The 20,537-nt window shown below is 49.0% G+C and overlaps 1 pseudogene across 1 annotated transcript in view; it reads right to left on the minus strand.

Annotated features, from left to right (window-relative positions):
* Positions 1 to 894: 894 nt before the first annotated feature.
* Positions 895 to 20,537, minus strand: part of LOC308636867 (pleckstrin homology domain-containing family M member 1-like) — a 37,249-nt pseudogene continuing 17,606 nt past the window's right edge. Inside the window, exons 5-11 of the transcript XR_014024348.1 lie at positions 19,309 to 19,579; positions 15,659 to 16,579; positions 12,929 to 13,074; positions 7,720 to 7,913; positions 2,665 to 2,728; positions 2,085 to 2,242; positions 895 to 1,363 (exon numbers count right to left, since the gene is read on the minus strand). The product of XR_014024348.1 is annotated as a pleckstrin homology domain-containing family M member 1-like (transcript). The remainder of the gene's footprint in view (positions 1,364 to 2,084; positions 2,243 to 2,664; positions 2,729 to 7,719; positions 7,914 to 12,928; positions 13,075 to 15,658; positions 16,580 to 19,308; positions 19,580 to 20,537) is intronic.

The following is a 20,537-nucleotide window of genomic DNA, read 5'->3' on the forward strand; positions in this document are numbered from 1 at the left end:
GGAGGGGAAGGCTGCAGAGACCACCCACGCTCCCCAAACTTCAAGGATCTAGACATGCCTAGAGGGGAACTCCAGGCTCCCATCCAGCCCCCAGGACCCCTTCAAAAACCGATTCCGCTCCAAGGAAATTCTCCAAGTCCTGGCAGACCCTTGCTGGGCAAGTCCAGGGCAGCTTTGTGAATTCATGGCTTTGTAAGACTGAGGCTGCAGAAGCACCCACAGGATAGCTTCTCTGCATGTCCCAACACAGTTCAGCAGCAGAAGGACAGGGTCACTTTCTCCACAGGGTAGGGCTCGGCAGTCACGACATCTGAGGCAGCCCCTGCCCTTGGCTCACTGCTCTCTCTGGGGTCCAGCCTACTCAGGAGTCAGTCAGGCAGGGGTGTGACCTCAAGAGTCAGTCTGAGGCAGGTCCTGCCCATCTTTGCAGGAGTAAGGTGGGTGGGGGGAGGAGAATGGGCAAGATGGAGTCCTTCCCCCAACCGAGGAAGGCTCAAAGTGCTGACAGTGCTGGTCTTGAGTCATTTCCCCTTCTGCACAATGACTCCAGACTAGAGAAGAGTGAGGGGGCTCTGACTCTGAGAAAGGGAGGACTTTCCAGGTGAGAAGCGAGGGGATATGAAGTCAAGATGAGATGGGAGAGAAAGGAGGTGGTCATCAGGACTGACCTCGTCCGGCTGGAAGCAGTTTGGCACGTGGCACTGGAGTTGTCAGCAGCAAGTGCCAGCAAGGACGAAGGAAAGGCACTGTCCGCTGACAGGCTGGCTGCCTGCCTTCGGGCCAGGCCTAAGTGTGCACATCCACCAGGGTGAGAAGGCCCGGGTTTCTTGGGTGACTTGTGTAGGGTCAGGAATAAAAAAATATTTTCTGTTGCAATATGAAGGGAAAAAAACCCACCTTAAAAAACTAGACCTTTTAATCAGGAATGTGGAATTGAAAATGTCCCCCAAGTCTCATTTCCACAGTGTTTGAACAGACCTAATGGAGGTGTGACAGTGAGGTGACCCCAGCCTGATGAAAGGCCCCATTGAGCCTTGAGCAGAGGACATCTGGTGGTGTCCTTGCTCCTGAGACAGAGGGAGGTGGGAGGCCATGGGATGTCATTGGGCTTCCTGGCTTTCTCTGGGAGGCCCATGCTCTCTAGTCACACCTGAGGGTCTTCCTGAAAAGGGGAGACACTGTGACACCAAGTGGAGCCTGGGGTGATGGCAAACCCGGCTGGGATGGCTTGGGGTGGGTGAGGAGATCGGCCTAGGTTAGAGTGTTCTGTTCCTGGTATTTGCGCCGGCGGGCACAGCGGGGGCAGCCCTTCTTCACCACAGCCTGGCAGCTCTGGTGGAAGACGGTCTTGCACTCTGCACACCTGGGGAGAGAGCAGCGTGCACAGTTTGTGCCAGTTGACTAGAGGCCATCCTGGGGTTGGGGCTGGCCAGGGGTCTGGTCAGATCCCATAGTGAGGCTGTGTTCTTCTTGGCAGCCCCTACCCTACCCTTAGATGATGAGATCACAGCCATGCCAAGCATGGAGATTCTCCATCCACTTCATTTCTCACAAGTGCTGCCTGAGTGTCCCTAAGTGATTTTTAAAAACACAGTTTGAAAAACAGCTCCAGGCCCATGCAGGGTTGAACCCTGGCAGGTGTACCCACTGGAAGTGGAGGAATGTGCTCCCTGGGGCAGCTTTTTATTCCCCATGTCTGGGTGAATTTTTCAATTCAGAGGCTTCTGATAATGAGCAATGACTGGGGATAAGAACAATCGCTACAGTGGCAGAAGCTGTGGCGAGCACCACCCATAGGTGCCCATTCTGTGCCAGGGGTTTAGGGCCAGGGCCATAGCTTGTTCAGTCCCTCCTCAGCTTGTTTGCAGACTGAGGTGGGGGTCCCTCTCAGTACCGGCAGCCACCTCTTCTCCAGGGTGATGGATGCTCAGTACAGGAGGGAGCCATGGGAGCCCCAGGCAGGGGCTGCTTCAGACAACTTTGCCAGCTGGGCTCTGGCACAGAGTGGATGTTCACTGTTCCTGAGTGGCAAAGCTAGGGCTACTCCCTATAATGCTGTGCAGAGCTGTGGGTGTCATGCATACCTGATTGTGGTGTCAAACTCAAAGGGGAAGATGATGTCATGGTGGTGGCAGATCTGGCAAATAAAGCCCCGCTGCGTGCACAGGTCACAGTGGTAGACATGCTGGGAGGCGAACTCAATCAGGGCCTTGAGGAACCCTTCGTACACCCCATCTGCAATCTGTAGGGATAAGCACAAGCCTGGCCTCAGGCAGCTGCATTGTGGCACCAGACTCCCCACTGAGAGGAACTGCCTCCAGCTCTTATATGAGCAAGGAGACTTCCCCAAATTGGGCTGTATCTGTCACGGGGAGTTACTGGATTTACAGATGAGATCCAAATCTACTCCATTCTCTTGAGCAAAGCAGTGTCCTACACTTTCAACCCAGGATTCTAGAGTCTGCTGCCTGCCAGGGAACCAGGGGAGTCTGTCACTGCCCAGGATGTACTGGGGCAGCAGGAAGGCCCATTCTGAGATGTGAAAAAGTTGAACACTGCTATCTGGTCTCAATATTCGGAAACACCCTTCTTCCATCTCTTTTTCTGATTTCTCCAGGAATGAGGCCTCTCTATAGAGATTTGGGGAGAGTTGGACACGTTTACCTGCTGGAGGTCAGCGACACTGAACTTGTGGGGAGACTCCAAGAGATAATTCCTATGGTTGAGCCTGCAAAGAAAACACAAGAGCTTCCTCAGAAGGGCTTTGGAGGCTGGGCCACCCTGCATTGTCTGTTTTCCTTCCCTCAGCAATGCTAGCCAACCAAAACCCTCCTGCCTCGCCAGGCAGGGCTAAGAGCACAAGTCAGCTGGACCAGACTTGCCCTGGCCTCCCAGGTAAACTAACCAGCTGGTGGGTCCTTGGGCAAGTTGCTTAATCTCTGAACCTCAGGTATCTTCCTCTAAGAAGTGGAATTGTTTTTGATGATTAAATAATCTATTTAGAGCATTCGGTACAGTGCCCGGCAGGTTGTGAGCACATAACTAATAATGATTAGGGTGGAGCTGGGGCTGTGGCTCAGTGGTACAGCTCTTGCCTAGCATGTGTGAGGCACTGGGTTCGATTCTCAGCTCTGCATATAAATAAATGAACAAAACAAAGGCCCATCAGCGACTAAAAAGTTTTTAAAAAAATAATAATGAGGATGAGGATGATGAAAACTGACAGCCAGTACCAGGAACTGGCTGAGATTTTACCCTCAGTCACTCATCTGTCCTTGCAACAATGCTCTGAGGCTGAGCCTGTCGCAACTCCCACTTTGAGAAAATGGGCAAATGTGGAGAGTTTAAATAATTTGCCTGGGGTCACACAGTAAGAGTCAGAGGAGGAACTTGCATGCAGGTGTCTGGTTCTAAAGCCAGCATCCTTCTCCACTCCACTGAAACTCTACCACCATTACATACCAGGGACCCTGCTGAGGACAGAAATGCAGGAGATACAGCTGCTGCCCTCTGGCAGCCCCTGGTCTAGCTGAAGAAAAGACATTCCAGTATCTGGTTTCAGTGCTACATGAAAGGAACTGAGATGTGTTCTAAGCACAGCAGATCCCGTTTCAGAGGGGAATGGAGTGGAGGACAAGGGCTGCCGCCAGCCCTGTTTTGGTTCCCACTACACCAACAGCCGAGACTCTAGGTCACATCCTGAGGGATGGAGAGGAAGTGCCTGCAGAAAATCCCTGGCACAGAACCCTATCCAGCCTTGCTCATGTGCCTGTGCAGGTCCTGGGGTGGGGGGGTGGATACTCAAAGTCAGAGGAAGCTTGAGAACCTGCACAGGATGCCCTGGACACCTGGAGCAGATGGTGTCTGGCATCAGGAATGGGGGCTTGGCCATACCCCATCCAATGGCTTTAGTGTGGTTCAGGGGGAGCCCAGTGTGGGATGGTCCCACAAACAGCCAGGCAGGCCACACTGTGCCATGTGGGGTGAGGACACTGCCAACTTGCCTCTCAGTTTACCATGCTGGTTTCCTTAGTAAACTTCCAGCTTTCTGGGAACAGGAAGCTGCCATTTATCACCAGGAAAACATGGTGGGAGACAGGCACACAGGCTGGCTCCAAGCTGGCAGGAAGGGTGGGGCTGAGTTGGATGGAGAGGTCCCTGTCTTCTACCTCTGTCTACAGTCCTGGCAGCCAGTCAGGCCTATAGTCTGATCTGAGAGTCACTGTGCCCTGGGCCTGTCACACTCTCAGTGGGGCTCTATAACTGATGCTGTGTCAAGGCCAGAAGGAAAGCAGTACCACTCATGCTGTCCTCCAGAAGAGAAACACCTGGGCACAGGAGAAAACCCTGGGCTACTCTGGGCCTCAGCTTCTCACCCATAAAAAAGAAAGACCCCTCTTAGTCCTCTGGTGTGAGGCTGATTGTCTGGAGAAGAGACCGGAGAGAATTTCAGGGGTCTCTGGGAGACAGTGGAAGTTGGAGAAGGTTGCTTTTTAACTCCTATAACTTACAGGGTGATGGGACAGAAGGCCACATGAACATAGGGATTACTGACCCTGGCAAGGCCAAATGATCTGCAGGTCTCGAGTGGGCAGCCTGGTGCTACCTCTTTCTGAGCCCCTCTTCCTCCTCTATCTACCCCTACTCAGATGTTGGTAGGAGCCACCAGGTCTGGTGAGAACATCCCTGTGAGGCATTTCTGTGATGGTTCCTTCCCAAAGGCCCAAAAGAAGGCTTTTAGAAACATGTCCCAGACCTGCAAGAGGACCCCTTTATCTCAGGGGACCCACAAGTCTGTTGCCATTGGCAAGGGGCAGCTCCTCTTGACTTTACCTCCTACATCCAGAACCTGATAGTGTCCTCTCCTTTCTCGTCCTCCCAGCCTCCCCTCTGGCTAGCTCGGTCAGGTCTCCCTAGCCCCTGGAGTCAATAACGACACCAGCCACCTTGCCAGGACTCTCTCCTTAGCTCTTGCACCCTCTGTTGCTAGAATGGTCTCTTAACCACAGACTGAACCATGACAGTCTGGGCTCAGACCCTTCAGTGGCTCCATGCTGGTGGCAGATGAAGTGCAAAGGACTTCAGTGGGGGCCACAGGGCCTCCGAGTTCTGGTCCCTGGCCCTGCATCCAGCTGTCTTGAGCCTGTTTGGGCCCTTGTGAACTGTGCTCCATCCGCTGCCCACTTAAGGCCCCTCAGCCAGGAAAGCCAGGCCTTTCCCTGGCCCTTTCTTCTCTAGCAGTTCTTCTAAACCCCAGTTCAACAAACACAAGCTGCCCCTGGTACTGAGCAGCTCTGCTCCAGTGTGCTGACAGTGAGGCCTGGGTGCAGGTGTTGGTGGAATCTGAGAAGAGCTGACACGCACGTTCTGTTTCATTCCCTTTTATTATAAACACCCCTTTCAAATTGACTAACTTTGTAAGGAAAATAAGTATTTTCTTAAAATGAAAGAATGCTGCAAACCCTTAACCCTGATGCCATCTCTTGGAACCCCCTGGCCCCTGCCCAGTTGAGTCAGGTGCCCCTTCAGGCACATACCAAGCTGACCCAGGCCATCTGCCTGCTTATCTGTAGCTCAGACACTGAGCCCCTCACCATGACGTGGAAGGCCACATGAATATAGGGATTACTGACCCATTTTACAGGCAAGAAAGCTGGAGTTCAGAGACGTGACTTCCCTGAGTCATGTGGGTCTGGAGCTGGGCAGGAGCTATTCCTATGCTCTTTCCCCTGTCTTGTTAATTCCTCTAAAAGGGGACTTCCACAAGTGTGGCCTCGTCCTCTAGCAGGCCAGGTACACAGGGATGGGACAGCAGGGCCAGAGAGTCAGAGGCAGGCTGCCCATGGCACCAATCATAGGCTGGCTCAGAGAAGGTTCAGCAGGCAGAGTGTGGGGTGAGGTCAGTGCTAGCCCACCCTGCAGGTGTCAGGAAGGGTGACAGAGGTACCACTTGTCACCTGTTTGTTTTTTTGTGTGTGTGTGGGTGTGTGCTGGGGATTGAACTCGGGGCCTCACACATGCTAGACATGACCCCAGGTTTTTATCACCTGGTTAGGGGCAGGAAGGCAGACCTCTGGAGAGTCTGGAGTCCTGGGTCACAGAACCTCAGAAAAGAGAGGAGAGAGTCAGCCTCACTGAAAAGGGCGGGCCCAGGTACCCAGCTGGTGTGGGGTGGCAGAGCCTTTAGGGGCTTTCTGTTCTTCCAGGCCCTGCAGAAGAGAAAGCCCTGGGGGCTTTGCGGGCCTGTGAGGGACCAGTTCTCCGAGTACCCACCAGAGAGCTCCCTGCAGCACTGGACAGCCCCAGGGGACCTGTATGGGCATACCCTTGCCCGGAGGAGCAAAGCAGGCATGACTCTGGGAAAAACAACTGCACTCAGGGCCAAGAAGACACCCTTCAGACAGTGCTCCCTGGCAGCCTCTGAGGAGGTGAGGCTCTGGAGAAGGTGGAGGTGCTTATAAATTACTCTGGTTTCAAAGACCCAGAAAAGGTGAACACAAAGCCCATGCTGGGCTAGGAGAGGTTTGTGACGGCAGGGAGACTATCTGAGTCCATCCTGAAGCTTGCAGTCACCTTCCATCCCTGGGAAACAAAGGCCTCCAGCCCTGGGTACCCGGGAGCTTCTTGGAAGGGCTCCTGAGGGTGTGCACTGATCACACACTCCTGGAGGGTTTCAGGAAGGATGCTGCCATGGACAGCAGCATCTAACAGTTGAGGCACGGAGGATGGGCCGGCAGGAAGGAGACCCGGAGCACAGCCATCATCACCTGGCTAGCTGTGTCTCGCCTGCCTCTACTCACGCTTCCTACCTCCCTTTCCACTCCAGACAATGCTCTCCCTGTGCTTTCTGTGTATAGTGCCTTCCTTTGGGGCCTGTACCTGCTATTCCTCTCTCTGGAACACTCTTCCCCTCCTCTTTCCTCTTCTACCTCCTAATCAGTTTTCAGGTCTCACCTTACGCGTCACTTCCTCTAGGAAGTCTTCCCCACTGGGACCTCCCCTGATCTGGTTAGAGGTCTTACTTGAGCTTCTGGGTATCCTTCTCCTCTCCCCACCGCCCCCTGATTGCAGTTGCTGGTTAGCTCATTGCCTTCCCTCCTAGACCAGAGGCTTTCAGAGGGGAGGACTCTGGTATACTTTACTCAGCATTGCACCCTGTACACCTTGCCAGGTGCTTGGGTATGTTCTCAACAAATAAATCACACCCCCCCACACACACTCCCCACCCTCACACCCACACATTTTTGGTGGTACTGGGGATTAAACCCAGGGATGCACCACCACTGAGCTACATCCCCGGTCCTTTTTATTTTACGAGACAGGATCTTATTAAATTGCACAGGCTGGCCTTGAATTTATAATCCTTATTACTCAGCCTCCCAAGCAGTCAATTTGTTGAATAAATAAATAAATAAATGAACAAAATCTACCCCTGAGGGGCTGGAGTTGTGGCTCAGTGGTAAAGCACTTGCCTAGCATGTGTGAGGCACTGGATTCGATCCTCAGCACCATACAAAATTAAACAAGTAAAATAAAGGTATGTTGTTCATCTAAAACTAAAAAAAAAATTTAAAAATTAAAAAAAAAAGTCAAAAAACAAAACACCCCTGAAGGATGTGGTGATTTTGCAAGCCCAATGGGAAGTTCTCTGCCCAGCCCTGGCATTGCTCAAGGAGCCGCCTTGAGCGTGTGTGGCCTGTGCATGTAGAAGGTACTCACCTCTTGCTCAGCTCCTTCAGGGCACCACTTCGACATAGGCCCAGGTAATCCCCCAGAAGCTTCAGTTGTTCCCAGTTCCTGCCAATGAGGCGCATCTGCTCCACATGCTCATACAGAGAGGCATTCACCAGCTGCAGGTTGACTAGGGGCTGGGCCCCGATCTGCGCCAGAAACTTCAGGGCCTGCCGACAGACCTGGGGGCACCACGGAAAGGCTGGCTGTTAGCGACGCCTACACTGCCCAGCTCTCACCTGCCCTGTAGCCCTCTCCAAGGGATGTAGCACTAGCTTCATCTTATAGACTAGGAAACTGAGGTTCAGAGCGATGATGCTACTTAGCCAAGAGCACACAGCTCAGAAATGGTACAGTCCGACTCCCAAACCAGCTTTTCCTCTAATGACACCCGTGTTGCCCCCTCCCAACCATGACAAGATATGGGAGGTCACTCTGGATAAGGCCCCCTCCTCCGGGCCTCACAGATCTTTCCCACTCTTTCCTGTAAGCCCAACTTCCTTTTCCTGCCTATAGGAAACAGGTGCTCCCCTCTGGGCCCTGACTCAGGAACCAGGTGACTGGTGTTGCGGCTCTAGCTACAGGAAACCACAGAGCAGACACAGCTTAACAAGATTCCCCAAATGCACTGGGCTCTTGCCAACAACCACCAGGACTCCCCTGTGACTCTGTGGAGCTGAGTGATCAATCTCAGCTTCTCTCAACAGATTGAAAGAGGGTTGAAGGTTCTACCTAAGATCCTGGCCCTAATACAGTTTGCCAGACATAGGGAGTGACCTTGATCACATCCTCTTTTCATCCACAGAACAAGCCATGGGGAGAGGTGGCATCATTTCTATTCTATAGATGAGGAAACTGAGGCTCTGAGAAGCTGAAGTATCTGACCTGCCTGTGGAAAGTGGAGCCCAGGTCTGAGCTGCAGTGTTGTTTCTGAACACCAGGCAGCCACTCTGACTAAAAGAACTCCTTGTGGCATGCTAAGGAGCTGGGGCTAACTGGAGGAAAATCAAAGGATCTATGCCAGGAGACTATTTAGCAGTGCTGGAAATTGAACCCAGGTCCTTGCTAGGCAAGTGCTCTACCACTGAGCTACATCCCAGCTTCCCCACCCCCTTTCTTTTATTTTGAGACAGGATCTTGCTAAGTTGCCAAGCTGGCCTTGAACTTGGGATCCCCCTGCCCCAACCTCCCAAGTGGTTGGTATTACAGGTGTGTGCTACCATGCCTGGCAGATTATTTTGAGTTTATATTACAAGATATTCCATGCAAGTATTTGGCAAAGGGCCTGGCACAGAGTTCATCTTCAGTAAATGTGAACTTCTGTCAGCAACTGTTTAAGAGCCTGTCTGTACCTTTGAGGGTCAGAGAATGTAATGGGGCTCTCAGAATTGTCCCTATATCTGGGAGCTGGGGAGACCTCTGGCCTCCTGTCTCCCAGCTCCACCAGCAACACTCTTCTCCCCCTGGTGACTTGGGTCAAACTGCTGTCCTCCAGCCATGGCTCAGCTCTCCTGTAACAGCCTCTGTCTGGCCTTGAGTGAGGCTCAGATGAAATACACACAGGAATGAGTGCCAAACACTGCCCAGTGCTAGAGACTGGCAGGGACTTTGTGCTCCCCAGGGGCTGTCCCTATCCTGTGGGCATGGAAGAGAAAGACAAAAGCAAAAACCACACTCTGGGGCTGACATCCTGCCAAGGGCTTCAGAACAAGTGGGTCAGCCAGAGCTGCAACAGCAAACAATAAGGCCCCAAAGCCCTGGCCAGCCACTTTCTGTTTTGAACTTTCTTGTCTCTCTCAGGTCATTGATCTTTGATAGAGAGCTGGATATTTCCTGATCTCAGATAAGCCTAGAAAAGTTTTGCAGTTTCCTAGGGAGAAGGAAGGAAGAGCACAGGATTCCAGCACTGAGTAAGGAGGTGGCCCAACCGAAGTATCAGGGTCTGGGGAAGAGGGAATGTGCTCACGGTCAAAGGTGCATTCCTGGTGACTCTGAGGGTTAGTTTTCTGTGCATAGTTAGTTAAATACTACTGAGGGCAGGGGTGGTGATGGGTGAACAACAGAATGGCCAAAGCAAAGCCAACTTTGGGGTTTTTCCTCCCCAGAGGAGTGCAATTTACTTGGAGTCACCTTCCCTGAATTCTGAGGACACATCCATGAGGCAAGACTGTAGAGTGTGCAGGTCCTGGGCCTTGAGAGAAGAAAACAACTGCTTCTTTGTGTTTCTGTGTCTGTCTTGTGTCTGCTTTGGAAAGAAGGCAGATTTGAAAGGAGAGGGTAGCATTTGAGATAGGATAGAATAGGATGGAATAGGACAAGACAGGACAGGAAAGATTTATTAATGGATTTGTGGTTGAACAGATGAATGGATGAATAGGTAGACAGATGGGTGGTCTTGAATTAGGGACTGAACAAGTGAATTAGGGATAAGATATAGGACTGGCCTCAGGGGAGGGAAAGGGCACTGTTAGAAGGCACTGTTCTAAGTGACAGGCAGTACTACCACAGTCTTCACAATAGACCCACGACATACACTATTTTTTTTTCATTTTGGGGGGATCCTAGGGATTGAACTCAGGGCACATAACTACTGAGATGGCTTTTTTATATTTTATTTAGAGACAGGGTCTTGCTGAGTTGCTTAGGGCCTCACTAAGTTGCTGAGGCTGGCTCTGATTTCTTGATTCTCCTGCCTCAGCCTTCCTAGCTACGGGGATTACAAGTGTGTACCAATATGCTCGGCCTGAGACATACACTATTATTAAACCCCTTTATGAAAAGAAAAACAAACCAAAAACCTTAAGAGAGTAGGGATCTGAAGCTAACTTGCTCATGACAACACAACTAGAAAAGTGGCTATAAGGGGCTGGGGATGTGGCTCAAGCGGTAGCGCATTCATCTGGCATGCGTGCGGCCCGGGCTCGATCCTCAGCACCACATACCAACAAAGATGTTGTGTCCGCCGAGAACTAAAAAAAATAAATAAATATTAAAAATTCTCTCTCTCTCTCTCCTCTCTCACTCTCTCTTTAAAAAAAAAAAAAAGTGGCTATAATCCTAATGGCTTAGGAGGCTAAGGCAGAAGGATTGCAAGTCTGAAGCCAGCCTCAGCAACTTAGCAAGACCCTAAGCAACTTAGTGAGAAATTGTCTCAAAATAAAAAATTAGGGCTGGGGTTGTAGTTCAGTGGTAGAACATTTGCCTATCACATGTGAGGCACTGGGTTTGATTCCCAGCACCACATAAAAATCAAATCAAATCAAATAAAGGTATTGCGACCATCTACAACTAAAAAAATATTTTAAAGAATTAAGAATTTTAAAAACCCAAAAGGACTGAGGATGTGCTCAGTTGTTAAATGCTCTTGGGTTCAATCCCCAGGAAAGAAAGGAAGGAAGGAAGGAAGGAAGGAAGGAAGGAAGGAAGGAAGGAAGGAAGGAGGGAAGGAAGGAGAATGAGACAGACAGAAAGGAAAGAAGGAGGAAGGAAGGAAGGTGGCTAAGCCCACCTAGAGAAGAGGACAATCTGAAAGATTTTAGAATATATCTTATTCAAAGAAAAAAAATATCTTGTTCAGAAGCATCTGGTGGACATACAAGAGTACCCAAGATATAATATTAGGGGCTAGGGATGTGGCTCAAGTGGTAGCGCACTCGCTTGGCATGAGTGCGGCCCGGGTTCAATCCTCAGCACCACATACAAAAAACAAAGATGTGTGTCTGCCGAAAACTAAAAATAAATATTAAAATTCTCTCTCTCTCTCTCTCTCTCAAAAAAAAAAAAAAAACAACGATATAATATTAAGTGAACAAGATGGGAGAGAGGAGGGGAGGGGAAGTGGGGAAAGGAAGGACAGCAGAATAAAATAGACATTATTGCTGTATGTATATATATGACTGCATGACCAATGTGATTCTGCAACCTGTACACTCAGAAAAATGAGAAATTATACCCCATCTGATTCAAATGTATAATACGTCAAGATCATTGTACTGTCATGTGTAATTAATTAAAACAAATTTAAAAAAAAAGAAAAAAAATTAAGTGAACAAAGCAGGATGAGTCCAATATGATCCCAGCACATGTGAGGCACTGGGTTCGATTTATAAAAAATAGATGCATATGTAAATTAATGCACAGAAAAGGCTGCCCCCCAGAATATTAGTAGTGATTACCTCTGGGTGATGACACATAATTTTGACTGATTTGTCTTTGGGCTTTTCTGTAAGTTTTAATGTTGAACAATAATCCTGTATTGGACTGGGGTTGTGGATCAGTGGTAGAGTGCTTGCCTAGCATGTGCAAGGCACTGGGTTCGATTCTCAGCACCACATATAAATAAATGAACAAAATAAAGATCCATCGACATCTTTAAAAAAAAAGTCCTAGTTTTCTGCATAGGGAAAGCTTTTAAAAAAAATAACCATATCTTTATAACGGGTAGAGGCCCAGAAAAAGTGCACTTTTTTCCCCCCAGCCATATATATATATAATAATTATTATTATTTTTAAAATTTAGAGACAGGGTTTTGCCAAGTTGCTTAGGGCCTCACTTGCTGTGGCTGGCTTTGAACTTGCAATCTTCCTGCCTCAGCCTCTCAAGTCGCTGGGATTATAGGTATGGACCACCACACCTGGCTAAAAGCACACTTTGGAAAACATGAAATAAGTAGCCCACACAGGGCTTGCAGTTACCTGGGGCCCTCAGGGTTGGCAAAAGTAAGGTTGAATTGCTCTTTGGGGTGTGGCCAGCTGGCTGGACTGTACATTTACTTATCCAGCAATCCACCCACCCAGCCATCTACCTAACTCCATCCATCTATCCATCTATCCACCCACCCACTCAACTATCCAGCCACACATCCATTGACGTATCTGATCTATCTTATCCTGTCCCTCCTTCCTATCTGCCTGCCTATCTACCTAGTTGCTGGTGCCTTACACAGTTCTGTCTGTTTCTTGGAAGCTGCAGAGAATCATCTTCAGAGGTCTACTGGGGACTCAGGTAGGTGTTTTCAGAGCTCTGTTTGGGAGCTGCAGATAGGCACCAAGCTTTTCTCTTGGTCTTGAACCAGTGATCTTGCTCCCTAGAGCCAAACCACTTCAAACATACAAACAGCAGCAGCAAAAAGGGGAGGATATTCCTCTGTCATTCAGCAGCCATGTAGGACCATGACTCGCTGGGCCTGAGACTTACCGGGCGCTTGGTGAGGTCCCAGTTGTGGATAATTCTGGCCGGAATCACTGAAGTATCATCTTGGTGGCAGATGTCACAGTAATAGAGGCCAGAGAAGGCACAGAGTTTGGGTCGTACAAAGGAGAAGCCAATCTGCTGGGAGCAGCCTGGGGAGATAGGCAGTGAGCAGAGATGGGCAGAGTCAGCTCCAGGTATCAAGAGCTACTATGGTGGGAGGAGCCTGCTAGTTATATAAATATATATATAATATATATAAATATAAATATAAATATAACTAACATAACTAATGTATACATATGTTATATTTTTAAAAAGAAGAGCACAAGGGTAAAAATGACTCACTTATATTTCCACCACTAATGATCAACACTATTAATGTAACAATACAGTATTAGAATTACTATCACAGGGCTGGGGATGTGGCTCAAGCGGTAGCGCGCTCGCCTGGCATGCGTGTGGCCTGGGTTCAATCCTCAGGACCACGTACAAAGATGTTGTGTCTGCCAAAAACTAAAAAATAATAAATATTAAAATTCTCTCTCGCTCTTTAAAAAAAAATTACTATCCCCATTTTACAGCTAAAGAAATTGATGCTCAGAGGTGAAGAAATCTGTCTGATTACACAACAACTAGTTTACACAGTGGAAATCAAATTTGGGCTGGGTTGGTTCCAAGCTTCCATGATACTCAGCGTCCTTTATCCAGTGGTTCTGCTTGCTCCCCAATGCCACCTCCTCTCCATCCACCTCCTACCGGGGCCCAGTAATGGAAGCAACCAAGTCAGGGCCAGCAGTGAAGGAGCTGAGGAAGGGGCCACGGTAGTGGATGGGGAAGCCAGCAGAAGCCAGGGTGGCCTGGACATTTCCTGAGACCAACTTGAACCCTGAGCAGCCTGTTATCTCAGGGGAGTGGGATAGGGCCAGTTTCAGCCGCTTGGTTGAAGGTCTCAGGGGGCACTGGGAGTGGGATGTGGCTGAGGCAAAAATCTAAGGCTGGCTCAAATCCTGAACACATGTTCTGCCTCCCACAGGGGCAGGGGAAAGGGTCCCCCTACCACTGAGCCACTTTGGCCTTGGGACCAAAGTGCAGGATCTCTTGCTTAACAGCTGGCTCACCCTGACCTTCACCTAATTTTCTCAAGGTTTCATTTCAGTGTCTATAAAACTCAGCTGCTACTTGCTATTTTTGTGGGGATATTACAAAGTAATAATGAGACCATATTCTGAAAGTGACCGCAAACTGAAATACAACCCAGTGTGCACCAATGTCTGCCCAGCCACGGGGCTGTGCTACAGGGTGGAGAGGAAGCAGGAAGTTGGGGTTTCACAGTCCTGGCTGTCAGGTGACAGCCATGGGGAGACCTGTTCTCTGTGACAGCACTTACTTCACAGGTGGGAAGTGTCCCCTCACAAGTGCTAAAGTCCTGCCCCTTAGGCTGAAGAGAGAAGGGTGAGTTCTGGGGCAGCAGTGCTGCTTGCAGGTGTTTTCTGTAGGAAGCTCTGCTCAGCCTGTTTCTCCCATCTTCCAGGGGGCCACTGCAGGCCACTTCCTTCCAGACATTTAAGGAGGCTTTCCCCTCTGGTCCCGCAGGCTCCTCCCTCCCCCCAGGTCAGCCCTGAAATTGGAACTCAACTTATTGTGGCCTTCTGCAGCAGTGCAGCTGGCATGTCCCCCTGCACAGGGGAGTGAGTGGTACATCACATAGGCTTGGACAATTCAAGGGCCTCTGGGGTCGTCTCTACTAGCACAGGCTCTGAGAGAGCAACCATCAAGGTCCAGTTCTGTCTCTAACATTTACTAGCTGTATGAGCCTGAGCCAAAGCACTTACCAGCTCTGGGCCTCAGCTTCCTCACCTATAAACAGAGTAACAGCCCCAGTCTCTACTAAATGAGATAATCCAAATAAAGCATCTGGCTCAGTGCCCCACACAAAGGTATTAGATTCAATGGTGATAATAACAAGGCAGATGCAGTGACATGAAATAATACCCATAATGTATTACTAAGGAGAAAAAAACAAATTGCAGAATAACACATAGAGCTGTGCTGCCTGAGACAGTGCCATGCACCATAGGTGTCCCTTTTAAGTGAATTTAGCAAATTTAAAAAAAAAATTTTTTTTTTTAGTTGTAGAAGAATACAATACCTTTATTTTATTTATTTTTATGTGGTGCTGAGGATCGAGCCCAGGGTCTCACACATGCTAGGCAAGTGCTTTACCACTGAGTCACCACCCCAGCCCTTAAGTGAATTTAAATGGAAAACAGTTCCTTATGCACACTAGCCACGTGTTAAGCACCCAGTGACCACATGTGGCTCACAGCTACCACAGCAGACAGCACAGATCTAGAACTTTTCATTAACACAGGAAGTTATACTGGACAGCATGGAATAGCATGACTTGCAAAAACATGCACAAATACTTGCTTTGGGAGAATCCCAGGCCCCTTTTGTAAAAGAATATGACAGTGTAGCAAGAAGATAATGCAGAAAGGAGACAGCAACAGGAAGCATGGTTGTCACCCACAGGTCCCACCCAGCAGCAGGAGAGGGGAGAGACAGGGGGCTGCCCAAGAGCAGGCAGCTGGCCCCACTGGGTGCTGGGGAGGTGCACAGGCTTCCTGGAAGCCCACTGATACGTCAGCTCAGGGGAAGGATGAAGGCACAGGGAGGGCCCCAAATCAGGAAGTAGAGCAAGGCTGGCAGGCAGTGGGTGGTGGGAGTCAGCACCTGCGCAGAAGCAGCCCTGGGAGTCTAGGCCTTTCTCCGTGGGGATGGCCACCAGGTACTGCAACAGGAAGCTATTCTCCCTGGTGGCGAACTTCAGCACCTCCTGACAGTTTTCATCCAGACTCCCGCCAAGTGTCACAGCCTCCTCGGCTGTCTCCAGGTATGATGCCAAGACCTTGCGGACCAGGTCCCTCCACAGGGCAGCCTCCTCGGCGGTCCCTGCCTGCAGCTTCAGCACAGCCTTGGCTGTGATGATTTTGAAAAAGGCCGGGCCCCCTAGGCTTGTGTCTGGCAGGATGTCTCGGATGGTCTCCACTCCATGGCTGTCACTTAGCATCTTCTCATTGTTTTTCACTCGGAAGCATTTAAGAGACTCCAAAGACAAGGAAAAAATATAGGGTATCCAGGTCCTGTCCGCATACAGGTACAGAAGGGATTCTTTGATAGCATCTGGCTCCGGAACCTGGGCAGATGTCCAGTCAAACTGTGTGCCCTGGGGGACTGTGGGCTCCGGAAGCAAGGCTGAGTAAGAGAGGTGTCCACCTAGGGGAGCCTCAGCGGGGTCCTCAGGTTGGTCTGGATACTGGATGTTCACCCACTCGTCCTCCTGCTGAGGCCGGACCTTCTGCAGGGCCTCCCGCACCCGGTCAAGCCAGTCCTCAGCCTCATCCTGAGAGGAGGCACGCAGGGCCAGCTTCTTGCCAGAGAAGACTAGCTCAAAGCGCCCATCACTGTGGGCCGGCCCCACTGCCTCACAGCGCAGCAGAGAGCAGCTTTCCACACAGGTGCGCTCCTCATCACTCAGGTAGAGGCAGAGCTCCAGCGGGGAGAGCTCGCAGAAGAACTCTTTCCAGATGCCCATGGCCCCTCGCCGAGCCACTGTGCCCAGCTTCATGAGGCCCCGGAATGGGTTGGACAGCCCTAGAAGCAGAAAGAGGCACTTTAGAGTATGGGCCACAGTGGAAATCCCCAGAACACAGCCGGTCATGGGCCACTGTCAGATGAGATTCTGAAAGCTGGATGGGAATATTTTTGAGCACCTTGGCCAATCCTCCTCAGCACTGACCTCATTTCCTGCACTTTGCTGAGAAGATGAATGTGCTCATATACACTCTGGCATCTGGGCCTTCATTGGACCTTGCCTCCTGTCATTAGGTTGTGCTTCTAAGTGAGGCCAACCCCTCCCCACACCCACACAAGGCCAAGGACATCTTTCCAGCAATTCCCTTTCTCCTGTGTCGCTCTTTCCTCCCTTCTCTACTTGATCAGGCCCTCTGGCACACAGAATGCTGTAATTTCTCCCATCTTTAAAATCTCTCGCCTCAACTCACATCTCTAATTACCACTTTGTTTCTTAGTCCTTTTTACAGAAAACCTGCTTAAGAAGTACAGGCATCTCTGGCTCTATTGCTGCTCCCATTCCTTCTTGAACCTGCTCCAGTTAGACTTCTGACTTCTCACTTTACTGAAACTACTCCTGGGAAGGCCGCCAACACCCTCCTTGTGGCCAAACCTAAGGCCTCCCTGGAGGCCTTACCTGACCCTTTATCTCCTCAGCTCCCCAACCTCTCAGGGCTGGAGCACTCTGGGGCTCAGCCCTGGGTCCCTGTCTGCTCTGTGGACACCCACTCCCTAGCTGAGCTTACCTGCTCTCAGGGCTTTATGCCAACAGACCCTGCCCCCTTTTTTCCTCTAGCCTGGACTTCACCCATGAACTTTAATACATCTACCTGCTCCACATATGTCTAAGCTGACATGCCAAAAACGATTTCCTAATTTTCTTGCTGCAAAACTGCTTCTTCCCTAATGTTCCTTATCTCATAAAATGGAGAACTTCATCCTTCTAGTTTCCTAGGCTAAAAACCATGGAGTTATCCCAGATTTTTCTTTTTCACCTTATATCCAAACCTTCAGCAAATCCTCTGAGCTTCAATACATATCTAATAGTCCCCTGCTTCTCCCCCACCTCTACTACCTCACAGCTCAGGCCACCGTCATCTCTTTCTTGGATTATGACGACAGTCCCCTGACTGGTTTGGCATCCCCTGCTGTCCTTCAGTATAGGAGCTGGAGTGATTAGTTTAAAAGATAAGCTAGAACATGTCCCTCTGCCATTCTGTCCCCAGAACAAATGCCTACCTACCTTTCATGGTCCATAGGCCTCCATGCCACTGACCTCATCTCTCACCACCCCTCCCCACTCTGCGCCAGTTGCTCTGGTCACCACTGTCCCCTGAACATGTTAAGCATGTTCTTGGCACAGGATTTTCATTTTTCTCACGGTCTGAAACACACGGATGACCTCATGCCTCCTTCCCTTCTCCCTTCCCATGACCTCACATGTCACTCTATTTGTGAGGGTGCTCTGGCTACCCTCTAGCCTGGCACTCCCTGACTCCTTATTTTCTAGGGCTCTAATCACCACCTAACCACACTCTATGATTACTTGACAGTTTTTTTTATTTCCTGGAGCCCTCTGCCAGAATCCAAGTCCCATATGCTTCCCCCTGTGTCCTACACATCTAGAATACTGCCTGGCACATTAGAGACACCAACGAATACCTGTTCAATGAACAAAGGAATGAAGGCCTGTGACCCACACTGCTCAATGCTCCTTGCTCCTCTGGAGTCTGCTACATTATAAGGAGGGGTCCAAAGGCCACAAAATTCTCTTTCCCCCAGCCTGGAGATTTGTACTGCATAGGGTTTCCTGACCCCGTGGATATCCTAAGTAAGAAGCATACCACTGGGGGTAAGGGTTGTGGCTCAGTGGTAGAGCGCTTGCCTAGTATGTGTGAGGAACTGGGTTTGATGCTCAGTACCACATAAAAATAAATAAAAAAATATTGTGTCCATCTACCACTAAAAAAAAAAAAAGAAAAAAGAAAAAGAGAAAGAAAGAAAGAAAAAGAAAAAAAGAAAGAAAGACAAAGAAAAAAGCACACCTTCTCAGACATGGTTAGAGACCACAGCCAAAAGCAGGTGGGACAAACCCAAAAGAAGCCAACATGGAGACCAGGGCTCTTCCCACCCAGAGCCCCATGAACCTGACAGAATTCTCAGCTAGGTCACTATAAACAGAAAATGAGGAGAAACTGATGCCAGGACCCCATTATTTTGTTTGTTATAAAAGGAACTCATTTTGAGGGTTACAGAAAAATTAGGTTATGGTTATTTAGTGCTTTTTGGAATTTCATAGGGTGGGACCTTCACAATAAATAGCACATGGAGGACAGAAACAAACACAAGACCTGATAAAGCCCACCAGCTTTGTTAAATGAACCATCTAAAATAAGGCTTTTAGAAGGAGCTGTTAGAACACCTCGGCCTCCAAGGTGCAGGGTGCTCTGAGCACAGAGGGAATCAAGAATCCTCTGTAATTCTCAATTTTATAGTGCAATTTCAGGGAGCGTATTTCTGTTTCAATATATGAAACAGTATTTTAATTCTCTGTAGATAGGTTTTAACACTATCTCAATAAGATTTTATAAGAGAATACAGTACTTTTCCTAAAATGCTCTTCTGAATTACTAAGCACGAGTATGCCTCTTATTACATTCTGATATGAAGTTTCTCTAGGAGAACACGCCACCTATTGGATAATGGCAAACAAGACTTTACAACTGCATGGTACCTGATGAGCCACCTACCCATCTGCCTGCGGTGCACCACCCGGAAGTTTTTATGTTCCGGAGCTGGTGCTGCCCTGGGTTTCCTGCTTCCTGGGGAAGGCACACATGCTTTGTCTAATGCCCCCAGGGAGCAGCTCTTTCTTGGTCCTTGAGAAAAATGCCTGTGGAGAGCAGGCCTTGACTCTGGAGTTCCTCGAGAACCAGCTCAGGAGCCATCTGTGGTGCTCTCAGGGGCTTGCTCCTGGGTAGGCCGGTAGAAGTCATCTTCAGAGATCCAGTTTCTGCTTTTCTGTTGAGAAAGAAGTAAAGATAGAGATTGTCTGATGTTTAAGGTTTAAAAAATTATATACCGTAAAATGACGCCCCCCCCCCACTTTTTTTTGTGGTGCTGGGGATCAAACCCAGGGCCTTGTGCATGAGAGGCAAGCACTCTACTAACTGAGCTCTATCCCCAGCCCAAAATGAACCCATTTTTAAGGGCATATAATTCAATAATTTTGGTATATTCCCAGAGTTGTGCAACCATCCCCTTAATCTAAGTTCAGAACATTTTCATCACACCAAAAAGAAACCCATACCTACTGGCAGGCACCCTCATTTCCCCATGACCATTCCGGCTCTGGGAAACCACTCATCTATTTTCTGGTTTTATAGATTTACACAATCTGGCTATTTCATATAAAAGGAATCATATAATGTGTGATCTTTTGTGACTGACTTTTTTTCTCTTAGCATAATGTTTTCACCAAGTATATGTGAAAATTCAAATTCTTTTTTATGGCCAAATAATTGTATAGATGAACATATTTTATTTATCCATTCATGAGTGGATGGGTATTTGGGATGTTTCCACTTTTGGCTATTGTGATTAATACTGCTATGAAAATCGATGTACATGTTTTTGTGTGGATTCAGGTTTCCCTTTTCTTGGCTACATACTTAGGAGTGGATTTGTGGGGTTGTATGAAACTCTAAGTTTAACATATTGAGGACCTGTTAAACCATTTCCCAAAGTGGCTACACAATTTTACATTTCCATCAGCAATTTATGAGGGAACTAATTTCTCTATAAACTCTCCAATGTTTGTTATTTCTTGATTACAGCCATCCTGATGGGTGTGAAGGGCTATCTCATTGCAGTTTTCTTCTTTTTTTTTTTTTCTCTCATTGCTGTTTTGATCTGCACCTCCCTAATGTCTAATGATACTGAACATCTTTTCATGTGTTGGGTGGTATTGATATATCTT

Source organism: Spermophilus citellus (genome assembly GCF_964194105.1).
Source record: "Spermophilus citellus genome assembly, chromosome: 17".
In the NCBI taxonomy this organism is placed as follows: domain Eukaryota; kingdom Metazoa; phylum Chordata; class Mammalia; order Rodentia; family Sciuridae; genus Spermophilus; species Spermophilus citellus.